The 23713-nt window shown below is 50.0% G+C and overlaps 1 protein-coding gene and 1 long non-coding RNA gene across 3 annotated transcripts in view; one reads left to right on the top strand and one right to left on the bottom strand.

Moving 5' to 3' along the window:
• The window catches only part of LOC119566055, a 60811-nt gene extending 52407 nt beyond the window's left edge, over window positions 1–8404 (top strand). The window contains exon 3 of the long non-coding RNA XR_005225036.2: window positions 4895–8404. This is a non-coding gene — a long non-coding RNA (uncharacterized LOC119566055). The remainder of the gene's footprint in view (window positions 1–4894) is intronic.
• An 8593-nt stretch (window positions 8405–16997) lies between these two features.
• Window positions 16998–23713, bottom strand: part of LOC119566014 (butyrophilin subfamily 2 member A2-like) — a 27811-nt gene continuing 21095 nt past the window's right edge. The window contains exon 6 of one of the 2 annotated variants that reach the window (XR_006290552.1): window positions 16998–17144. The gene's annotated coding sequence lies outside the window, so the exon portion shown is untranslated. Of the gene's footprint in view, window positions 17145–17619; window positions 17635–23713 lie in introns of those variants that run through there. The other variant, XR_006290553.1, reaches the window with a different exon arrangement.

Below are 23713 nucleotides of genomic sequence, written 5' to 3'. Positions count from 1 at the left end.
ATGTGGGTTACCCCTACAAGTGCTGGGATGGGCCTTGTATGATTTTCATCCGTGCCTGTGTGCCATGGAAAGTGCATCAGAATTAGGCACCTGAGTCAGGCACTTCTGCCAATCCCACAAAGCACCTCTGGACTTCTTCAGGTGCCTAAACTCTTTTCAAGCGGGCGTCGTTCAAGCAATCCGATAAAGACTGCCTGGAGTTGATCACCCTAGACGAGTGTTTGTTTTCAGCCCCCTGAGCAAGGGGCAGGTAGTTCTGTAAGAGATACCACTCCGGGAGATATTCATACACACAGCAAGGGATGCTTTCCATGACACAGTGCACACAGCGTCATTACCATCGTCATATGGGAGCTGCTTGTTAATGAGGGGGCTGGGAGTGCGCATCTTCTTCCTGCTCTTCTGGGCATCCTTTCTTCCACTTCCCCTTCCACTCAGACGGCTACTTCTTCGTCCCTGGAACAGAAAAAAACATGCTTAACATTTTTGCTTTTCCATGTCTTCTTCCTGGTGTTACAGAGGATGGAAGTTGGGCACAGAGCCCCTGAAGCGAATTGCCCAGGGTCAGACTGAGGTTGTTGCAGAGCTCAGCAGAGAACTCCGCTTTCCTGACTCCTAGCTGGGGGCTTTGACCACACGATACTTCTCTTCCCTAGGGGCCAGTTTCTTTTCAATGGTGTCATCTACTCTTCCCCTTCGCTTGCACCCCTTTCTTGTCAGTGATGGGCACCAGGCCTCCTTTTGCATTGAACCCCCCAAGAAGGAATGACTCAGCTCTGGTACGGTTCCCAGCTGTGACCTGCTGAGACCTCTGGAGCATTTTCCTGATGAAAGGGACCCAATCCAGGAGAAAAGAAATGATTTCCTCCAACATCCAGCCTCTCTCTTCTCCTTACAGCCTGGAGCAATGTTTTGTACTCCCCCACCCACAGTGCCAGATCCCAGAGCGGGTGACCTGACATTGTCAGCTCTCCCTACCTCAGCGATGGACCTCTGCCACCCTCACCCAGACGATCCGGCACTAAATGGATTCCAGAGTCTGAGGGTACCCATCGCTGTCCCTGAGAAGCCCCTGATGTCTCAGGCTTGTAGAGTGACTGGTGTGAGTATTCCTCACGTGCTCTTTGCAAACCATGTGGATTGAATCCTCACCTGTAAGATCCACTTCGACTTTGTCTGTCATCTCCTGCAGCTTCACCTCCTCTGCCTCCACTTGGTTCTCAGCTGCTTCTTCTTCAGGGACAAGTGTGTCCACCTTCTGGAGAGGAAGCTCTTCTCTCCTCCATTGCTCTCGTGCCATCGCGTTGTGGGATTGGCAACAGACAGAGAGTCCTTTTCATGCCTGACAGAATGGTCCATGAGCATTTTCTTCTCTGGGGCTTTTCTGGCAATGCCTGTTCTTGGGGGCTGAGGCCAGAGCATGCCTCAGTGGCTGCAGGTTGGACGAGCACTTTGTGCACATGGATCTCTCTGTGCTCCCGAGAGGTGAGTCTTTGGAAAAAGGAACAAAGCCTGGAATAGAAAGAAGGAGGAAATGGGTGTTTCTGTCTTTCTCGAAAGGAAGGGAATTAGTTTGCCCAGGATTCCCAGATCCACAAGAGTGGTCTTTTGAAGCCATCTGCTCCTCTAATAGCCAGGACTGGTTCCTACAACCAAGAACATAAGCAACACAAGACTGCCCATACTGTGTCAAACCAAAGGTCCATCTAGCCCAGTAGCCTGTCTTCCGACAGTAGTAGTGCTCCAGAGGGAATGAACAGGGAATCATCAAGTGATCCATTCCTGTCGCTCATTCCCGGCTCCTGGCAAACAGAGGCTAGGGACACCATCCCTACCCGTCCTGGCTAATAGCCATTCATGGACCTCTTCTGCATGAATTTATCTAGTTCATTTTTGAACTCTGTTATAGTCTTGGTCTTCACAACATCCTCCGGCAAAGAGTTCCACAGGTTAACTGTGCATTGTGTGGAAAAAAAATACTTTCTCTGGTTTGTTTGAAACCTGCTGCTTATTCTGTCCTCACCTGCTGGCGTGTGCATCTCGCCCTCCGGCGGCCCCACTGAGCAACCCCTCCCCCTCCCTCCCAGCACTTTCTGCCCACTGCAAAACAGCTGTTTCACGGAATTCAGGATGCTCCGGGGGGATGGGGGAGGAGCAGGTGTTGGATTAAAAGTAATAATACATTAATTATTTTTGGGAAAATATGGTCCAGTACAGACCCTGGATTTGGCTTGTATTATTAGAAAGAAATATGACCCCCTAGGTCTTGAAGGATATATATATATATATATATATATATATATATATATAGTATATATATGAAGAGGTAAAAGATATATACAAGTAAAAAAGTACTATGGAGCTCATATTGACAAATTCTGAAGGATATAGGTGTCTGTCCAACTCCTGGCCTTGAAGTATATAGGCAGAGGTAAATATTATTCAGCTACGGTTTCAGAATCCGGTTGTGTCACTTGCTCAACTATGTCAGGGGTGACGAGAAAGTTTTGCAGAACCTAGGCGGTGTCAGGTGTGACTAGGCTGCGTCACAGTGACGAGCCCAGAATCTAGGCTGTGTCACTCGCTGACCTGTGTCAGATGTGATGGGAACATTTGATAAGCTATGGTTTCAAAATCTAGGTTCTCACTCGCTGAACTGTCAGGTGTGACAGGAAAGTTTGAACAAGCTTTTAAAAATGTTCAAGAAAAGGCAGGGTAAAATTTGCCTGAAGGGGAAATAGAACTGGAGGTGGCCCCAACCTCATCTTTGCTTAGGAGATCACCCCTTTTAAGCAAATCCTTCAAAAATTTGGCACAGTCCTTGACTGAACAAGCCCTTGCTGATGTCTGCACCATTTCAGACCTATAGGATAGATTGGCTCAGTATATCCTTGTGTACAAACCCTCTAGTGCTGCCAAAAGAGTTGCAGCAGCAATTTGGCTATTGTGGGAGGCATATAATGATTCTTACCTCCGCTTAGCTTCCTGTAAAGAGGAAAAAGGCATCTCTACAGGAAAAGCTAAACCAAACGGAAAAGGGAGCAGACAATTGGAAGGTGCTGTCTACGAATACACAGAGCCAGCGGAAATAGTAAAAGAGGCGCTCCGGGAATGCAGAGAAAGAGAAAAATTCCTGGCAGATCAGGCTGAAGCCTCTGAAAGAATTGCAAGAGAGAAATCGTGCTCCAAGGCATGGTAAAGAATTAACACTGGAGCAGGGTAGAACACCCACAAATCATAACCACTGCAAGTCACTAATTAAGAGTCTGAGACAGAAATTGGGCTTTGCCACTAGACAGGTGGCAGCCATTACAACGGATGAAGGGGGAGAAGGTCTCAAAGAATTGAATACAGTGGGCCAGGAGAAATGTATCTGCTTCACTGGCAGTTCCATGGTAATCCAGGGCAAGAAAAGAATTAAATATGCTGCCATAAATTTAGAAGAAGAAGTAATCAAAGGATATTTGGATCACGGCTCAGCACAACACGCTGAACTACATGCTGTATTATCAATTTTAAAACAGTATGAGAACTCCCCTAAGACTGTGTATATTTTGCTGACAGTAATTATTGTGTGAACGGGGCACAACACTGGATGTTTGACTTGCAAAGAAATTATTGGGAATCCGCAGATGGAAAAGAGAGAGCATGTGTAGAGCAGTGGTAATGGATTTATGCTTGGGTTACCACCCACCTTGATCAACTAAAGATCAGACATGTAAAGGCACATGGTACGGGCTCAGCAGCTGAGACTATTTGGAACAACCATGCCGATGCAATAGACAGAGATTATGAAGGAGTAGCGATGGTAACCAGAAAACAGGAACATAAGGCTCAGGATACTCTCCGCTCCCCCAGGAGAATTGAAAGACAAGAGCTAGTGAGCATAGCTCACCAGTTTATGCATGAAGGAGTAGAAGGGACACTGAAAAGGTTAAAGCAAGTAGCAGAATGGAAGTGCATGAGAGATAATGGAGAGACCTGGGTTAGGAATTGTGTACAGTGTGCCAGGAATAAAGCTCGACCCCCACACCAACCTCAGATGTTCCACCATCAATGACTGGGCCCATGGCATAGAATCCAAATTGATTTCATTGATAAGTTGTCCAGAAATAAGGAAGGTATTTACTTGTGATTATAGATTCATTTTCAGGGTAGGTTGAAGCCTTCCCCACAAGGACAACAGTGCTTGAACGGCTGCCAAGGAGCTGTTTTCAGAAGTGGTATGCAGATATGAAACTCCCGAGGTCATCGACTCTGATAATGGAGGGACATTTGTAGGGGAGTTGTGCTCTGGGAATTACTCTCAAATTCCACATACCCTACAGGCCTCAATCTTCTGGCTAAGTGGAAAGAATGAACCGCACTATCAAAGAAGCACTGAGAAAGGTCGTAGATAACACTGGCAGAAATTGGCCTGAGAAGCTGCCACTTATTCTGGCTGCCATTCATAGCAGTGATAGGCTGAGGACTAAAATCCAGCTGTATCAAAATCTCTTTGGGCAAGGTATGAAATAGGTTGTCCCCTGTCAATTCCACAGTTTGCTCTGGGTCGATAACCAAAGTGGGACTCATGAGCACTGGCAGTGGCTGAAGCAGCTGCAGGAAGATAAAAGCACCCTACAGTACAGGGTGAATTGAGCTAATGAACAAAAGAATGGATCAGCAAAAAGCTGGGGACTCTCAACTGTGGGAAGCAGGAGATCAGGTAATATATTTAAAATTGGTCAAAAGGGATCACACACTGGAGTCAAAGTGGAGTGGTCCCTACTCCATAGTTGGTCACCTCAGCCCTCTCATTTACCGCATTGATAAGGATGGTAAATTGAAGTGGGTTCACGTTTCACGGATTAAATTGTTTGCTTGAATCAATACTGTCACAATTATGTTTTAGGCACAATGCCCCGGTGCTGACTGGATACCAGGACCTGTGGACGTGGTGTGTTTTTATTATCATTCTCACAGGATTCCTGAACACCGGATTGTGCTGCTGCTACTCCCCCTGCTGAGGGTGTGCATTCTCCAGCCGGTCCAGATTGCACATTCGGTTCGTCAGGAGAGCTGTGAGAAACGACATCGGAGAAGAGCCGAGTGACATTCCAGTCAGCATGAGGAATGAAGCCACAGGTGGTTTGGTGGTCCTTGAGTTGGATGAATTTACTCGCGTCCGCAGTCGCAGCAGAGGAGGCCCACTAGCAGTGCTACGACGACACCCGTGTCCCAGGACCCCTGGGAGAAGGTTGAACGATCCTAGCTGTTACACTGTTAGGAAATGGCTCAGGATCAGAAAACACCCCATGGATTCCCTTCCATGATCCGGACATCCAGATACGGTGGCTTGATCTGAATACCAGCATTACTTTAAAACCCCTAGGAAGCACTCATGTTTATGTGGGGGAGGGAGAATTGGGATTACAGGTAAACATCTCAGTCCCCACGGGGAGGGAAAGTAATTGGATGGTGGGGATACAAACTGAAGGCTATTTTGGAGACAGCACCACAATTGCATACTAGCCCTTACTCCCCTAGATTTGGGATGGGTTTGTAAAATCAGGAACCTTGGTAACAGTTATTGTCGTATACTGCCCACACACACACAGAGGCATTCCCAGATGATTGTACATGGAAGTGGGAAAAAGAGTATGTATTTATGAGAAATACACCAAGGTCCATGAAGAAACCTGCACTGTTCAAGGTCCAGACCACACTGGTGAAAGTTTTAGTAAGCCCCCTTCTGGTAAACATAAAAATTAACATGGATTGGACAAGGTTAAATGTTTCTAACATAGAGCCCAAATGTATACCTTACTCCCTTTCCATTCTTTCAGCGTGGATAAGAACACACCAGCATTCCCCTCTCACTAGGGCCAAAAGAGATCTTATGGATACAATGCTGGGGAGTTTTGGTGTGGGAGCAGGACTCATGAATTCTGTGGATTTAAAAGCAATTAAAAATAAATTAAGCTCTCTGTCCCAGCTACAGGACAGCCTGATACAGAAACAGATACATGCTAATGTGGATCTAGTCCAAATAGGTCTTGGTAATTTAAAAGCTAGATAGAACCTATAGTAATGGCTCAATGCTACCACCTGGCTGCTGCATAAGAAACAGGTAAAAATGCAAAACCATGCATAGCCATTTGATGTACTGAAATGCAGATACTTGCTTTGTCCACATTGGCACACGAAAAGTTTTGGGTAATATCAGGAAACACCAAGGTTTTAATACACTTGTTGAAGCAAAGAAAAAGGTCATTGTTTGATACTGCATCTACTCATATTGACAAGTATGTTTCTAGCATGGTAAAACCAGACCTTTTAATTGGAGAAATTGTTGTCAGGATTGCACATTAACAGTCTCTGGAAGCAAAGATATGGAAAGTTAGCCCACTCCCCCTATTGCACATTGGATAGTTCTGGCTACCCCGGATCTCGAGCCAGTGGGCTGGGGAGGGAGGGAAGCTATTGGACACGAGAGGTTATACCGAGTGGACTCCTCAAAAGTGGGTGTGCTTGTCCCTACCTGTTGCTCCAGAGCCCTGTAGTAAAGACATTTCACTAGGATCGTGTATGTGGGATGAATTAAACAATGAAACCAAAGTATTATATAATGAGCAATGTGTATGTGTTAATTCCTGGGAGGAGGTGTTTTGGGAGGATGGAAGTGTTAGCAACCCACCAGTGGACAAATGTAAATGCAATGTAAATGCTGTGTTTACCAATAATCACACCTACTATTTGGCACAGCCAGAAAAGTCTCTGCTTCCTGTAAGCACTGATTTAGCTGAGTTCTCTGTCAGTCTTGGCATTGAATAGCAGGAATTCACCACTCACCTGTTTAAAAGGTAAAGAGGTAACACAGTTCCTAGAACAGACAAAAGGCAATGTGGGAAACCGAACAATCCATATTATGCATGCAGACGGGGACATGTTAAGAATTGCCACTGCAGAAAGATAACAGTTTACATATTTTCTGGATGGTCTCCCACAACTACTGGCAAACTATCTGTAATGCAACATCCCCTACTAATTGTTTTGGTTTTGAATTGTATTTGTCTAACTGGGATGTTTGGAATGTGTGTAAGACGAGAGCCACAGGCCCAAATTGTCTCCCCGTACTTTCTATTAAACAGATTAAATAAGAAGTGACACTAGTGATTAACAGGTTTCAGAGTAGCAGCCGTGTTAGTCTGTATTCGCAAAAAGAAAAGGAGGACTTGTGGCACCTTAGAGACTAACAGATTTATTTGAGCATAAGCTTTCGTGAACTACAGCATCTGATGAAGTGAGCTGTAGCTCACGAAAGCTTATGCTCAAATAAATTTGTTAGTCTCTAAGGTGCCACAAGTATTTCTTTTTACTAGTGATTAATAATCTTACTGTCAAAAAGGGGGATTATGTTGAATTAAAATTAATTAATACATTAATTATTTTCGGGAAAATATGGTCCAGTACAGACCCCGGATTTGGCTTGTATTATTAGAAAGAAATATGTCTCTCAGCCTGTTCTCATCCTGCTGAGTTTCTGCTAAATGAAGCAGGCCTGTTAGTTTGCAAGGTCTGTGCTAATTGAAGAAAAACATTCAGCGACAAAGAGTTTGTCCTAAAAGTGATATGATAATAACATGTTACAAGTGTTTTTTCTGAACTCAGGAACAAGATTTGTTGTTCGTCCACTTTTACATTCCTATCTTGCTTGTTTTCTTTTCATGTGTGACCAGTGGCATGGATAGATTCATTGGAGTCTCTCATGCCCCAATGATTTGAAAATAGTTACGTTAAGTGAAATAGGGTGTGATTGTAAATGTATGTTCGAATGAGTACTAAAAGGTTGAAGTGCCAGCCTAACAAATAATAACTACCCAGGAACATTCGGCCAAAGAATGTGCAGGATGGAGATTACCGGATGACTCCGCAGGGCAAACCGGAATCCATCCCCAACTACCCCAAGGACAGAGGGGCCAGAGAACCGAAGAACAAGATAACAACAAGCTGTCACTGCTGTGCCATCTGCGTGATGGACTATCATTTTAAACATGAGAACAGTGATTGATTATCACTTCAAACGTGAAAACAGCATGACAAAGCAAACCCTATGGATTTGAATGAGGATGAACTCCTATAAAGACATACTCTAAAAACTGAGAACTTTGAGTCTGATACTGCAACCACCCTCCAGGAGCATTGGATGCGCATCTGACAAGACTTGGCTCCATCCTCGTGTCCAGGCCAGTAACTTGGCACGAGCAACCTCCGGGCTGGTAACTATAACAACCTTGCAGGACTCTATGTATGAGTGAATGAATGTGTGAGAGAATGGAATGTTACAGCTATAACTGATCGCTTACTTTAATTCTTTCTGTATTCACAATAAACATGGCATATTGCCTTATCCCTTAAAAAATATCCTGCTGGTTTTCATTTCTAAGTATAACACGGGGACATGGCATACTTGGGGAAGGAGACGGGGAAGAGGCAGGGTGGGGGTTTGGGGGAAGGGGTGGGATAGAAGCAGGGCGGGGATGGAGCAGGGGCAGGAAGAGAATGGGCAAAGGTTTAGAGGAAGGGGTGATTGGGGGGTGGGGCAGGAAAAGGTGGGGCGGTGCTTGGGGGAAGGTGTGGAGTAGGGGGGGTCTGGGGCAGAGCGGGAGTTGAGCACCCACTGGCCAGAGGGGAAGTCGGTGCCGTCTGAGGGGATGGACAAAGGACTGATAGAATCATACAATTACAGAAGATTAGGGTTGGAAGAGACCTCAGGAGGGCATCTAGTCCGACCCCCTGCTCAAAGCAGGACCAATACCCACTAAATCATCCCAGCCAGGGTTTTGTCAAGCTGGGCCTTAAAAACCTCTAAGGAAGGAGATTCCACCACCTCCCTAGGTAACCCATTCCAGTGCTTCACCACCCTCCGAGTGAACCTAGATCTCCCCCATTGCAACTTGAGACCATTGCTTCTTGTTCTGTCTTCTACCACCACTGAGAACAGCCAAGCTCCATCCTTTTTGGAACCCCCCTTCAGGTAGTTGAAGGCTGCTCTCAAATCTCCCCTCACTCTTCTCTTCTGCAGACTAACTAATCCCAGTTCCCTCAGCCTCTCCTCATCCATCATGTGCCCCAGCCCCCTAATCATTTTTGTTGCCCTCTGCTGGACACTCTCCAGTTTGTCCACATCCTTTCTGTAGGTGGAGGCCGAAACGGATTGCAATACTCCAGATTTTCGCCTCACTAGTGCCAAAGAGAGGGGAAGAATCACTTCCCTCCATCTGCTCGCAATGCTCCTACTAATGCAGCCCAATATGCCGTTAACCTTCTTGGCAACAAGGGCACACTGCTGACTCATATCCAGCTTCTCATCCACTGTAATCCCCAGGTCCCTTTCTGCAGAACTGCCACTTAGCCAGTCAGTCCCCAGCCTGTAGTAGTGCATGGGATTCTTCCGTCTTAAGTGCAGGGAACAACAGCAGGAAGGTAAGTCGACCTAAGAGCGTCTCCCATCGACCCAGCCCAGTGTAGACACAGCAGTAAGTTCACCTAAGCTATGTCAAATCCAGCTCTATTATTCACATAGCTGGAGCAGCGTAACTTAGGACGACTTACTGCGGTAGGATAGACACAGTGTGAGCCCTGAGTTTCCACTGCAGTCTGGATGCTCAAACACTGGCTTGGGAACACCAGTCAGCAAGCCCAGGCCACATAGAGACAGGCTCAGTGTGCAGTGTGGACAGACCCTCCGACAACCCCAGTACTGTCAAATGAGGAAAGCCTTCCTGTGTTTTGACTTGCTGGTAGAAGAGCCGAGTGACATTGGAGCTTGTCAAGGTTCCTTCCCCACTCTGAACTCTAGGGTACAGATGTGGGGACCTCCATGAAAACCTCCTAAGCTTACTTTTACCAGCTTAGGTTAAAACTTCCCCATGGTACAAACTATTTTACTTTTTGCCCTTGGACTTTCGCTGCCATCACCAAAGTCTAACCGATATTATTATTAGGAAAGAGTCCGTTTGGAAATGTCTTTCCCCCCAAAATCCGCCCAAATGTTACACCCCCCTTTCTGGGGAAGGTTTGATAAAAATCCTCACCAATTTGCGTAGGTGACCACAGACCCAAACCCTTGGATCTTAAGAACAATGAAAAAGTATTCAGTTTCTTAAAAGAAGAATTTTAATAGAAGAAAAAGTAAAAAGAATCACCTCTGTAAAATCAGGATGGTAAATTCCTTACAGGGTAATGAGATTCAAAACATAGAGAATCCCTCTAGACAAAACCTTAAGTTACAAAAAGACACAAAGACAGGAATATCCATTCCATTCAGCACAGCTTATTTTCTCAGCCATTTAAAGAAATCAGAATCTAACGCACATCTAGCTAGATTACTTACTAAGTTCTAAGACTCCGTTCCTGTTCTGTCCCCGGCAAAAGCATCACACAGACAGAGAGAGAGGCTTTGCTTCTCCCTCCCCCCAGCTTTTGAAAGTATCTTGTCTCCTCATTGGTCATTTTGGTCAGGTGCCAGCGAGGTTATCCTAGCTTCTTAACCCTTTACAGGTGAGAGGTATTTTAAAGGTCTTTACCCTTCCCTTTATATTTATGACAGAGCTCACCGACCTTCATTGACAAACGCAGCGCTCCAGCACCTGAGCTCTCGGGCTCCCTGTTGAAAGAAAAGCTGAATGAGCGACAAAGGTCAAAGAGAGGTGCTCGTCTTTGGCCAAGGGCAGGGAGTCCCACCCTCAAAGATAGAACATTTCTCTCTTTCTCTGTCTGTGTTGGGGCAGGAGCGATAACACGTCCTCCTGCATCTGCTATTTCAGAGAGTAGTTTCTGACTGTCTTCTCAAAGACAGGGTGCGAAACAGGCCTCAAACCTGACTGAGTGGAAACAAGAACGATGCAGCTCGACTGAGCCAGCTGAGAATTGAGATGTGCCCCTTTGCTCGAGTGAGGGAATGACCTGTGAGGGGACTGGAAACCTGACCGGCCAATTTTTAACTTGCACTCTCTCAGCATCTTTCCTCTGAGTGCCGTCACTGTAGTTTCAATACTCCAGCACCAGACGCCCTGCCAGCTCTGGGCCTGACAAGCTTTCCTTGGGATTGGATTCTGGAGAGCAGGGGTGCAGGGAAGCAACAGGTGCATCTGACTCCTTGGTGAGGTTTTCCTTGCAAGATGTGTGTGTGAGTCTGTGTGTGTCGGAAGCAATGAGTGTGGCACTCTCACTGAACCAACAGAGGGCGATAGTGGTTGGAGCGAGACAGCAGAAGAATAAAGGGGCAACAAGAATGGCATCAGATTAGCAGACCTTTGCTTTAATTACTAGGCCAACTTGAGTGATGTGCTTGCTGTCATTTCACTGTTTCTAAGGTCTCTGAGTCCTGTAATCTTTCCCCAAGTTCGTTGCCTGGCTTGACACGGGAGGTCTGGACTACTGAAAAGAATTAAGTGACAGGGACAAAACACTTAAATCCCTCCTGGTGGGAGGAGCTGGGTTTGCTCTTCAAATTCTCTCGTTCGTAAACTTCCAGGTCTGGGAATGTCCCACAACAGCATTTCTAATGGGAAGCTGGCTGCAGAACAATTAAACTGCAGAGAGCTCCTATGGAGGCGGGGTGGGAATTCAGTCTCTGTATTCTGTCAGTGCAGCTAGAGCAATGGGAAATCCCCTCCAGTCACTGCAGCAACTCTCTACTCCAGACTGCTACAGGAGCTTTTTAAGTGCAGCCAGCCTGAGAGTGAGACCAGATCTACCTCCCGTTGGCACCTGGATGCTCCGGCACTAGGACTACAGCAATGACAACAGTTCACTGTTTCCATAGTTGGTAGGATTCAGACCTACGTGGGAGGGCCCCAAGGGATCTCTAGTCCATCCCCTTAACCACTCAGCCACAAGTACCTGATGGATGGTCCCTTCGCTTCACTATGATTCTCTTCTCACTGAATTATCACTTCAAATTGTTTGCTCAGACCAGCCTCCCGGGCACACCCACTGCTGTGCGGGGGTGCAAGTGTGTCCATTGTGTTCATTCTTGCTAGTTACACAGGGGTTTGATGTTGCTGCTTTGAATCCCCCGCCCCGGGATAAGGAGCAATTCAGGCCATCACTGAGCTGAGGGAGGGAGATGATTTTCTGACAGGGAGGGGCGCCTCCTCCCAAAGGTGCTTGGCAGGCAGCCCTCCTTCCCAGGTCCGTCCCGACAACACCGAGTTCAAAAGGGGCCCTGCCCAGCCCTCCTCAGCACGGTGACAATGAGCGAGTGAGGGAGCGTGGGGGAGAGGGAGCGACGGAGGGGAGGGAGATGGTGTGAGCGGGCCGGGACCTCGTCGAAGGGGGGGCGTAAGGGCGTTAAGTTTTGTTGGGTGCAAAAGTTGGCAACCTGGGATCCAGGGACAACAACTCCAACCTCCAAAGAGGCTGGGCAGGGGCAGGACATCAGCTTGGAGGGGAGGGGTGGGTGGGGCAGTGACATCACAAAGGCCTTTTGCAGGAACTCAGCCCATTGGGCAAAAGTGGTGGGGAGGGGGTGACCTCACTGAGAGACCCCGACATCAGCAGGGCAGGGCAGAGATGCAGGGCCAGGGCAGTCGCTGAGACCCCCCCGGCTTTGCTGCCGCACGTCTCCTTCTCCAGGTCTCCTCTCGAGGACGGGGAGAGAATTAGGATTCACGACTGTGAGCATGAGGAGGAGCCTCTGTGGAGTTTTCTCCTTTCCTACCCCTGGTTGTGCCAGAAAACGAACTTCCCTTGGACAAGGGCAGAGGCTCCGAGAGGTTTGGAACCTGTTGGGTCTGATGCACCTGCTGCAGGCAGAATTCTCGGCACAGACAACACTGGCTTAAGGGGGCAGAATTTGATTTCCTACCTCGGACTGTGACCCATGGAATCACTGGAGCCCTTGGGGTTTATCCTTTTTGGTTTCCATTTTCCTCTTTCCTCCCTTCTTTCTCCTCATCTCTTGCTTCTTTTTTCCCTTTTCCCTGCTTCCCTCCCGCTACCAAGGAGGGGTGTGTGTGGAGTGTGGGCGAGGGAGGGGGCGTTGCTCTCATTGTAGGAGGTCCTCCCAAAGGGGTGGGTCCGGATTTGAGAGTGATCCCCTCTGATGGTGACCTGGGCCATCCTTTGAGACATCTGGTGAGACCTCTCAGCCTCCCACCACTCAGTGCTGATTGGCCGAGCAGGGGGCTATCCACAGCGAGGAGATTCAGGTCCTTTTGGTCTCTTTTCAAATCAGGGAAATAAGACACAACCAATCCAAAGTATGGGATTCATCTTGCTGCTTCGCTCCATTAATTGTCTCTTAGCAGTTGATGATTTCCTCCAGTGTTCTAGGTCTTCTAAAATACTTGCTGAATAATTCCTGTGAACAACTGTTGGTCTGTAGGTCACCTGAGAGCAATTTATTCTCATCGGTCGATGTATGAAATTCAAGATGTAACGGATTGGTTGAAAGTCAGGAGCAGTGTTTCCTCTAGTTTGTTCTGTCCGTGTACGGAATGAATGTTGTTCTGTGCACCGATATGGAAGTGAGGGGTGACCCCTCCCCTGTCTCTTAGTGCAGATCGCAAAATTCGTTCTGCACATGGACGGTGTGTGGCAGGGTGAGGCCGAAGGTTTCGGAGTGTGGGAGGAGGCTCAGGTGGGGCAGAGGGTTGGGGTGTGGGCTGTTGTGTGGGGCCAGGGATGAGGGGCTCAGGGCTAGGGCAGAGGGTTGTGGTGCAAGGGTGTGAGGGGTCCTGGTGAGAGTGCGAGCTCTGAGGTGGGGCTGGGGATGAGGGGTTTAGGGTGCAGGTTGCCCCAGGGAGAGAGGACTCCCCCCAGCCCTCTCTCACCGTAGCAGCTCAGGGCCATGTAAGAGGCACCTCTCTCATGGCCGCAGCAACTCCGATGGGGCTGGGTTGGGACTGGGGGAGGGGATGGGATTTCTTTTTCCTAAGTCAAAAGGGGGAAGGGAAGGAGTTATGCTTAATTTTTTACCTCATCAACTTCGGTCCCGTCTAATCTCCAAGATGCTATGGAAATAAGACACCGTGTCATGTGGTGAGCTCACAAGAGCAGAGGGTGTGAGAACTCCAGCAACTGAGAGGGCAAGGGATTTACAGTCAGATTGTTTCAAATGCTGCATTCGTCAGGTGACATTGAACAGCAACGCTCAGCTAACATCGTGGAGAAAGGAATTCTCTGCTAAGGATTCAACGTGCCCCTTTGGCCAACTCCACCCCTTCCCTGAATGGAGTGTGCTCAGAACAACCCCTCCTCAGCCGAACACATACAAACCCATTGCTGGGCGCCCAGCACAAAGCAAGGGAGGGGCTTGCTTGGCTTGTTTTACTTTTTACTTTACAAAAGTTTTTTTCAAAAGCATTTCCTGCCTCTGTTCCCCATGGGAAGGAAGCAGATGGTTGTGGGGAAGGGAACCTCAGCGTGGTGGAGCTGGGAATTTGGGGAGAGGCAGAGGGAGGGGAGTGGCTGAGGGGGTGAAGGGGCAGTTGTGGGGGAGGGAGACTAAAGGGGGTCAGATGGGGCAGCTAGGTGAGGAGTTCGGGGGGAAGGCTGAAGGAGGGCAGTTGGGTATAGGAGGGGAAGACTGAAAGGGCAGCTGGGGAGGAGTCTGGGAGGAAGGGGGAAGGTTGAGGGCGGCAATGAGGGGAAGGGGACTGGGGCAGTTGGGGGAGGCTGAAGGGGGGCTCAAGAGGTGATGGGAGGAAGGGGTCATTTGGAGGGAGGCTGAAGGGGTGATGAGGTGAAGGGGGCCAGGGGCAGCGAGACAGTTGCGGGAGGGCTGCTCATCCCCACGGGAGGGGAGGAGGAAGAGGAGCTGCCCTTGTATCAGAAGCTGCTTCTTTATTACAGCTTGGTACTTCACTGTTCCTGAGCAGGGTCCTGGGATCAAAAGGTTCGACAGGGATCTAGAAAGATTCATGGCGGCTCGGTCCATCGATGGCGATTAGCCAGGATGGGCAGGGATGGTGTCCCTAACCTCTGTTTGTCAGAAGCTGGGGATGGGGTGACAAGGGATGGATCCCGGCATGATTCCTGTCTGTTCATTCCCTCAGGGGCACACGGCACTGGCCGCTGTCAGCAGACGGATACTGGGCTAGATGGACCTTTGGTCTGACCCCGTCTGGCCGTTCTTATGGTCTAATGTTCTTATCACCTGCTCAGTGACATCTGCAAGTTGCTGCCCTCACTCACCACCAGCATCTGCTCCCTGCAACCAAAACAAATGGATACTTTTTTAAGTGTTCACCCAGTTTCAAAGAATTCCTGGCCAGTTTCCGTCTCTATAACGTGTCTGCTTGGAGCCTCATAGGAGCTCAAAAATGTGTCCTATCTGCTGTTCTGATTGCCTGAATTGGTCTCCCTGTCCTGAAACCCCCTGGCTTGCTGTCATTCTGCATCTTTTCATGATTGATTTCTAACAATGTTATTTGGATGACACTGTCCAGTGAAGCAGGAACCCACCCGAGAGGTCGGAATTAGGAAACCCCGGTGATCCAATCCCCCTGGCCCGAGCTCTTTCCTTATTTAGCCTCAGGGAACCAACTTCCACAGGAGCGCGGGAGAGATCCCCACCACAGCACCGTGCTTCACACACTGACCTGGAACATGGGGACCCTGGTTCAATCCTTCCTCCCTTGCAGACAGTGGGGGGGTGACGCTGGCAGCACCAGCTCCTGCTCAGGCCTCCCTGAGCCACAGATCGAGCACAAAGGCAGGCTGGCCTCCGTGGCAGGACAGAGCAGAGTGCCCAAGGGGAGTGTCTGGGACTCCCTCTTCAGGCTGCTGCCGTGCCTGGGGAGTTGGCTCTTGGTGGGTGAAACCAAAATATCGAGCTCCCAATCCCCATGGGGTGTGTGCCCTGGTGTGTAACACTCTGCCCTGAGGTTGGTACTCACTCCCCGAGCTACGCTAGGCAGCTGGACACAGCCCAGGTGAGTGCTGTGAGAGAAGGGTCGGGCTCGGACACCTCCCCCTCGTCAGTCTCTCCCATTCAAGGGCTTGGCCTCATCTGGAGTACTGTGTCCAGTTTTGGGCCCCACACTACAAGAAGGATGTGGAAAAATTGGAAAACGTCCAGCGGAGGGCAACAAACATGATTAGGGGACTGGAACACATGATTTATGAGGAGAGGCTGAGGGAACTAGGATTGTTTAGTCTGCGGAAGAGAAGAATGAGGGGGGATTTGATAGCTGCTTTCAACTGCCTGAAAGGGGGTTCCAAAGAGGATGGATCTAGACTGTTCTCAGTGATAGCTTATGACATTACAAGGAGTAATGGTCTCAAGTTGCAGTGGGGGAGGTTTAGGTTGGATATTAGGAAAAACTTTTCACTAGGAGGGTGGTGAAACGCTGGAATGCGTTACCTAGGGAGGTGGTGGAATCTCCTTCCTTACAGGTTTTAAAGGTCAGGCTTGACAAAGCCCTGGCTGGGATGATTTAGTTGGGGATTGGTCCTGCTTTGAGCAGGGGGTTGAACTAGATGACCTCCTGAGGTCCCTTCCAACCCTGATATTCTATGATTCTATGATTCTATCAATATGGGGGTTACAGGGCACCTAGAGGAGTTGGATTTTATGTTTGCATTTTGCATAATGAAAGATAAGGGATAATCATATATTAAATGGATTGATGTAGGATAGGATTTGACCATGTTCTGCCAGCCACCCTTTCTGAGAGCAGGAAGGAACGGCCTCGTGTGCCATTGGTAAAGAGGCATCCGCCAGATTCTGATGTCTGAAGCTGATTTCAGGCAGGAATAGACCAGAACAGTCCTGGTCACCTTTTGTTTTAGGATAAGGTTTCATTATGGTATTTGCTCTAAGGTCTTGTTTCTTATCTGCATTACAAATTAAGTTGTGTTTCTTCTCTGCATTGCAAACTAAGTTGCCTAAGGTTCTTTTGTAATCCCTTTAGAAACCATATCATCCTTTGTAAAATGTTATCCTGTCTGAAAGTCTCCCTGAAATTGTTTGGTGTGAGTGAGAAATGTGTGCATAGTTCAAAATAAAGGTGGAAAGCCATCACAAATGTCCAGATGGTCAAGAAGAAGTGAGAGACTTGGAAACAACAGGAGACAGTCAGAAAACATCCACTGTATCCGACGCTAAAGATGTTAGCAGCATTGATGACCTCAGAGGCGAGGCAGGCACCCTGAATGCAAGACAAAGAAGAGTTAACAATGGGAAGCCAACAAAACCACCAAACGATAACAGCTGAAAACCCGGAGATTAACCCCATTTAAGGACTAACGATTACAGAATGGCATTGCAAAATCCACAGACGAAAGTGGGAATTTACAAGTCTAAAGCTGGGGGTGTTTTGCCATCAGACTCTGGGTTCAGCCCTGCAAAGCTTTGGAGCATCGGATCGCGACCGACGGAGCCCAGCTCCTCGCTTGTGTTCAATCTAATTGGCCATTAGATTGACAAGAGCTACAGCAAACTGGTAACTGTAAGACCATCTGCAGGATGTGTGTGTGTGTGTGGTTAAATGTGTATGCTTACAGTTGTATTTTCAATAAATGCGGCGTATTGCCTTTTCCCCTGAAAAGATCCCATGTGCTTCTTATCAGCATAAGATGCTCCCCCAAGGAATAGAGTGTCACAAACACATCCCATGACTCTGCCCCCAACAACTGGAACTAGGACATGAATGTGGAAGAAAACAAGAACTGTGTTAATGGTTTATTTACAGTAAGTGGAAAGCAGGAAAGTAAAAGGAGCTGAGAAGGAGCTTTCATAACAACAGCGTAGGGCAAGGAGACCCAGAGATTCTGAGAACAGTTTTCTTAATGGCACTAAAGTCACAGAAATGGCCAGGAAGTAACCCAGGGAATTAAGGAATTGCCATCTCACTCTCTGTCCCGCTCACTGTCCCGTTCCTTCTCCTTTTGCTTTGCTGTTGTTTCAGGAGTAGCTTTTCTTTCCCTGCTCGAGAGCATGACTGGCTGTCAGTCGCCCCATCCTCTTCTGGGAGCAGGTGCCGAGAACTAAAAAAGCTTTCAAAGACTGGGCTCTTTCCGTTTTGATTTTCCTTCGACTCTCTCTTGGCCTGTGTCCTTGCTGCCCTTTTGCTGCTGCTTCCAGGTGGTTGGTTTGAGGTCCATGGGGTCTGTGGTGTCCCAGTTTGGGTGGGTTATTGGAGGACGGGGAGGACTAGTCTATGGCAACAGACTGCGATTTGCCTTGCCTGCCCAGCTTGCGCTTTTGGCTTCACTTTTGGTTTTTGATTTTTTCCTTCCACTATCATCAGTTCATCTCTTCATCATGTAATTGTCCGGAGCCTGGCTCAGAGCTGGAGGCAGGAGGAGAGAGACAAGAGTGAGATTTCAGCATCTCCAGGTAGGGACCACAGCTCCAGGAGGCCCCAACAAACACTGTGGGGTTTTTAATTCATAGCTGTTGGTCGGTCTTGGGGAAACCCTGGCGCACCAGCGGGGGTGGGTGGGTTGGCAGGGGAGGGGGCCCAGCTGGGAGGTGGAGGGGTCTGTGTGGTGCGAGCTGTGGGAGGAGGAGAAGGGGGTTGTGGACAGGGGGCGATTGGGTTGTAGGGATGGGGACTGGGTCTGGGAGGGTTGTGGGGGAGGGAGAGGCTGTAGGGGACTTGGATCGGGGTCAATGGCATGGCTGTGGCGGTTGGGTTGGGAGGGGCAGCACCATGGCTGCCCCCAAGGGGACACAGCATGGCTGTGGGGGGCTGTAGGGAGGGGAGGGGTCTGTGGGGTGGGGCGGCTGCACCCTGGCTTGGGGCAAGGAGGACAGTCGGTGGGGGACTGGCCACACTAGAGCCTGGGGTCTGGTGGGGAGGGGCAGTGGGGTGGCAGCCGGCCATGGCTGTGGGTCGCTCTTGGGGCATCTCAGGTCGGGGGCCCCAGCGGGGGACGGGGGGTCTGGCAGTGCCCCCGGGGAGAGAAGGGGAGACCTGCCCCACAGGGAGCTGCTCCCGGGACAGCCTGTGCGGGGCGGGGGGGCCCAGGCTGCTGCCAGCTGGGGGGCTGCGAGTCCCTGTCCCGGGCAGAGGGAAGCTTTGCAGCTCCCCGGGTTTGGGGGGCAGCGACATGTGGGGACCGGGGGGGGGGGCAGAAGCGGGGCAGGGGGCTCTGAGCCGTTCCGCCTGGCCCCGAACTCCGGAGAGCCCCCGGCCCCGCCCCTGCTATTCCCCCCCCCCCCCCCGCAGCCTCCGCTCCCGGCGCCGCCGGCCCATGCTCCGGGCAGCGGGGCTACGAGCCCGGACGGCCCCGGGGCTCCAGGCAGCGCGGTCAGGGGCAGGGAGTGGGGGAGGGGGTGGGGTAGAGGGCAGGGGAGTTCAGGGGCGGGGTCAGGGACTGGGGGGCGGATGGGGTCGGGGCGGTCAGAGGGCGGGGAACAGGGGGTTGAATGGGGGCAGGAGTTCCCGGAGCGGTCAGGGAGAAGGGGCGGTTGGATGGGGCAGAGGGTCCGAGGGGCAGGCAGGAAGCAGAGGAGGGGGTGGATGGGGCGGTGGGGGGCAGGCAGGGGTGGGAGTTCCAGGGGCTGTCAGAGGGCAGGGAGAAGGGGTGGTTGGAGGGGGCAGGGTCTTGGGGGGCAGGCAGGAAGGAGAGAGGGGGTTGGATGGGGTGGTGGGGGGCTGTTAGCGGCGGGGGATCTGGGTCTCCTCAGGGAACAGAGGGGTTGGATGGGGCCGGAGGCACGGGGCAGCCGTCTGGGGGTGAGAAGTGGGGGTCGGATGGGGGCGGAGGCCGGGCCATGCCTTGCTGTTTGAGGAGGCACAGCCTCCCCTCACTGTCCCTCCGTACAATTTCTGAAACCCGATCCGGCATCAGGCCAAAAGATTGCCTGCCCCTGGCTTAGGGCCTGATTTATGCAAAGACCCATTGGGAGTGTGTGAACATTGCCCCATTTCTGAAACTGGAAACAACCCCCTGGACAGGGCTGGGAAAACAGAGCAGAGAACTGGAGCCTGAACCCCCTCGTTAGAGACTGCGATGAAATCCTCTCAGGCATTGGCATCCTGACAGCAGGATTATCTGGCTGTGTCGACTCTCTCCTCAGGCCCTGTGCTTTTTCAGGGAGCTTCTTGAGCAGATGGTGCAGTTTCTCTTGGTCACCCTGAGTGGGATCAGAGGGGAATGGGCTGGAGAATGTGGAGCTGGAGAGCTGCCTAGCAGCCTCTTGTTCATATTCCAACCTATTCATGAAGACGACAGCACCTCCTTTGTCAGCCTTTTTGATTCTGATGTCAGAGTTGTTCCTGAGGCTGTGGGCGGTGTTGTGTTCTGCATGGCTGAGATTATGGACCAAGTGATGCTGCTTTTCGACCACTTCAGCCCGTGCTCGTCGGCTGAAGCACTCGAGTTGAAGTCCAGTCTGCTGTTTCGACCTTCAGGCAGAATCCTTTTTGTCGTTTTGGTAGGAAGGTCTCTGTGGATTAGTGTGTTGTTCAGAGGTGTGTTGGAAATATTCCTTCCATCGGAGATGCGGAAAGTCGGATTCCAGGTCACCGCAGAACTGTATCATGTTGGTGGGGGTGGAGGGGCAGAAGGAGAGGCCACACAAGACACCCACTTCCTGGACACTACAGTGCTAATAAGCGATGGTCACATAAACACCACCCTATCCTGGACCGCTATACTTACCTACGTGCCTCCAGCTTTCATCCAGACCACATCACACGATCCGTTGTCTACAGCCAAGCTCTAAGATACAACCGCATTTGCTCCAATCCCTCAGACAGAGACAAACACCTCCAGGATCTCTATCAAGCATTCTTCAAACTACAATCCCCACCTGCTGAAAGGAAGAATACCCAGAAGTCACCTACTCCAGGACAGCCCAACAAAGAAAGGAACAGAACACCACCAGCCATCACCTTCAGCCGCCAACTAAAAGATCTCCAGGGCATGATCAAGGATCTACAATCTATTCTGAAGGACGATCCCTCAATCTCACAGATCTTGGGAGACAGGCTAGTCCTCGGTTACAGACAGCCCCCCAACCTGAAGCAAATACTCACCAGCAACCACACAACAAAAACACGAACCCAGGAACCTATCCTTGCAACAAACCCATTGCCAACTCTGTCCACATATCTATTCTAGGGACACCATCCTAGGACCTAATCACATCAGCCACACCATCAAATGTGCCCAAATACATTTGTTAGTCTCTAAGGTGCCAGAACTACTCCTCGTTTTGTTTTTTTTTGTTTTGTTTGTTTTTTTTGCTGATACAGACTAACATGGCTCCCACTCTGAACTAAATGATTGCATCTCTCCCCAAAATAGATCTAGAAGCACAAAGAACACCATAGAGACCAGGCCTGTAAACGTTAGGAAACATCAGAGTTAAGGTGACGTGTACATACTTCGCGCAGTGCTGTTGTGCATGTGTGTTATGATACAGACTCACAAGTGTGGCCTTGGGGTCAATTCCCTGCCCCCCACAGCATCAATTTCCTCCAGGCTACCAAGGGAAGTGGTGCTTCCTCCATCCCTTGATGAGATGCCTTTCTCAAGTCTGCTTTGGTCCAAAACTTGCTATTGCACCACGCAGGAGGCCTGTGATGTGTAGGGGGGCCAGATGAGATGATCTAACAGTCCCTTCTGGCCTTCAAGTCTCCAAATCTCTGCAAAACCAAGTGCAGCACATTGAGCATCCTCTGATGGTTCCACGTGTGGCCTGCGTGAACCCTTGCACGACCACTGAGTGTGTGGGGGTGACCCAGGGGGAGCAGCTCAAACATGCAGAGGAGCCGGCTCGGGGCAGGACATGAGCCCTGCAGGGCAGGGGTGGGGGTGGCAGTGACATCACAAGGGCCTTTTGCAGCACTCAGCTGATTGGTGAAAGGAGGTTGGGAGGCGGTGACCTCACAGAGAGTCCACGACAACGGCCAGGGAGGACAGGCTGCAGGGCAGGGGGATCTCAGAGACCCCCGGGGCTTTGCTGCAGGGAGTCTCCTTCTTGAGGTGTCTCCTTGAGGACTGAGAGAGAATTCAGGGTCTCGTATGTGAGCGCAAGGTGGAGCCTCTCTGGAGTTTTCTCCTTTCCCACTGCTCATTGAGCGAGAAGACAGACGTCCCTGCGGAGAAGGCAAGAGCCCCAGAGAGGTTTGGTACCTAGGCAGCCTGATCCACCCGGTGCTGGCCAAATTCTAGGCACGGAAAACAGGAGGTTAAGGTGGGACAATTTCCCCCCAGCTAGGCCTTTGTCCCTTCGAGTCCTTGGGGTTTGTCTTTTTTGGTTTCCCTTTTCCTGCTTCCCTCCCTCCACTGGCGAGGAGGGGGCTGCTCTGTAGCCCTCATGGTGGGAGGCCTCCCAAAGAGATGTGACAGGAAGCGTGCTCTGAGAGTGATCCTCACCGGTGACCTGAGCCATCCCTGGGCCATCCGGGGAACCCTCAGCCCACCGCCAGAGTCTCAATGCTGATTGGCTGAGCAGGGGGTCTTGTGGCAGGGAGGAGACTCAGGACTTTGTTGTTCTCGTTTAAGGCCCAGCAAATAAGCCAGAACCAATCATCTGCTTAGTGAATTGTTCTCCTTCTCGCTGCTGATTGTCTCTGAGCCTTCCCTGGTTCTCGCTGGCGTTCTCGTGCTTCTGAAACACTTGCTGAAGAATCACTGTGAATGGTTGTTGGTCTGTAGCTCATTGCAGGTCACTTTATTCTGATCATTCAGTGTGTGAAACTCCAGACTGATCATAGAATCATAGAATATCAGGGTTGGAAGGGACCTCAGGAGGTCATCTAGTCCAACCCCCTGCTCAAAGCAGGACAAATCCCCAACTAAATCATCCCAGCCAGGGCTTTGTCAAGCCTGACCTTTAAAACTTGTAAGGAAGGAGATTCCACCACCTCCCTAGGTAACGCATTCCAGTGTTTCACCACCCTCCCAGTGAAAAAGTTTTTCTTAATATCCAACCTAAACCTCCCCCACTGCAACTTGAGACCATTACTCCTTGTAATGTCATAAGCTACCACTGAGAACAGTCTAGATCCATCCTCTTTCGAACCCCCTTTGGAAAACAGCAGCTATCAAATTCCCCCTCATTCTTCTCTTCCGCAGACTAAACAATCCCAGTTCCCTCAGCCTCTCCTCATAAGACATGTGCTCCAGTCTGCTAATCATTTTTGTTGCCCTCCGCTGGACTCTTTCCACTTTTTCCACATCCTTCTTGTAGTGTGGGGCCCAAAACTGGACACAGTACTCCAGATGAGGCCTCACCAATGTCTAATAGAGGGGAACAATCACGTCCCTCCATCTGCTGGCAATGCCCCTACTTATTCATCCCAAAATGCCATTGGCCTTCTTGGCAACAAGGGCACACTGTTGACTCATATCCAGCTTCTCGTCCACTGTAACCCCAGGTCCTTTTCTGCAGAACTGCTGCCTAGCCATTCGGTCCCTAGTCTGTAGCAGTGCATGGGATTCTTCCCTCCGAAGTGCAGGACTCTACACTTGTCCTTGTTGAACCTCATCAGATTTCTTTTGGCCCAATCCTCTAATTTGTCTAGGGCCCTCTGTATCCTATCCCTACCCTCCAGTGTATCTACCTCTCCTCCCAGTTTAGTGTCATCTGCAAACTTGCTGAGGGTGCAGTCCACGCCATCCTCCAGATCATTAATGAAGATATTGAACAAAACTGGCCCCAGGACCGACCCTGGGGGCACTCCACTAGATACCAGCTGCCAACTAGACATGGAGCCATTGATCACTACCTGTTGAGCCCGACAATCTATCCAGCTTT

The sequence above is a fragment of the Chelonia mydas genome, chromosome 4 (genome assembly GCF_015237465.2).
Source record: "Chelonia mydas isolate rCheMyd1 chromosome 4, rCheMyd1.pri.v2, whole genome shotgun sequence".
Lineage (NCBI taxonomy): Eukaryota > Metazoa > Chordata > Testudines > Cheloniidae > Chelonia > Chelonia mydas.
Note: the sequence above shows the minus strand (reverse complement) of the source record. Positions and strands in the feature narration are given on the sequence as shown.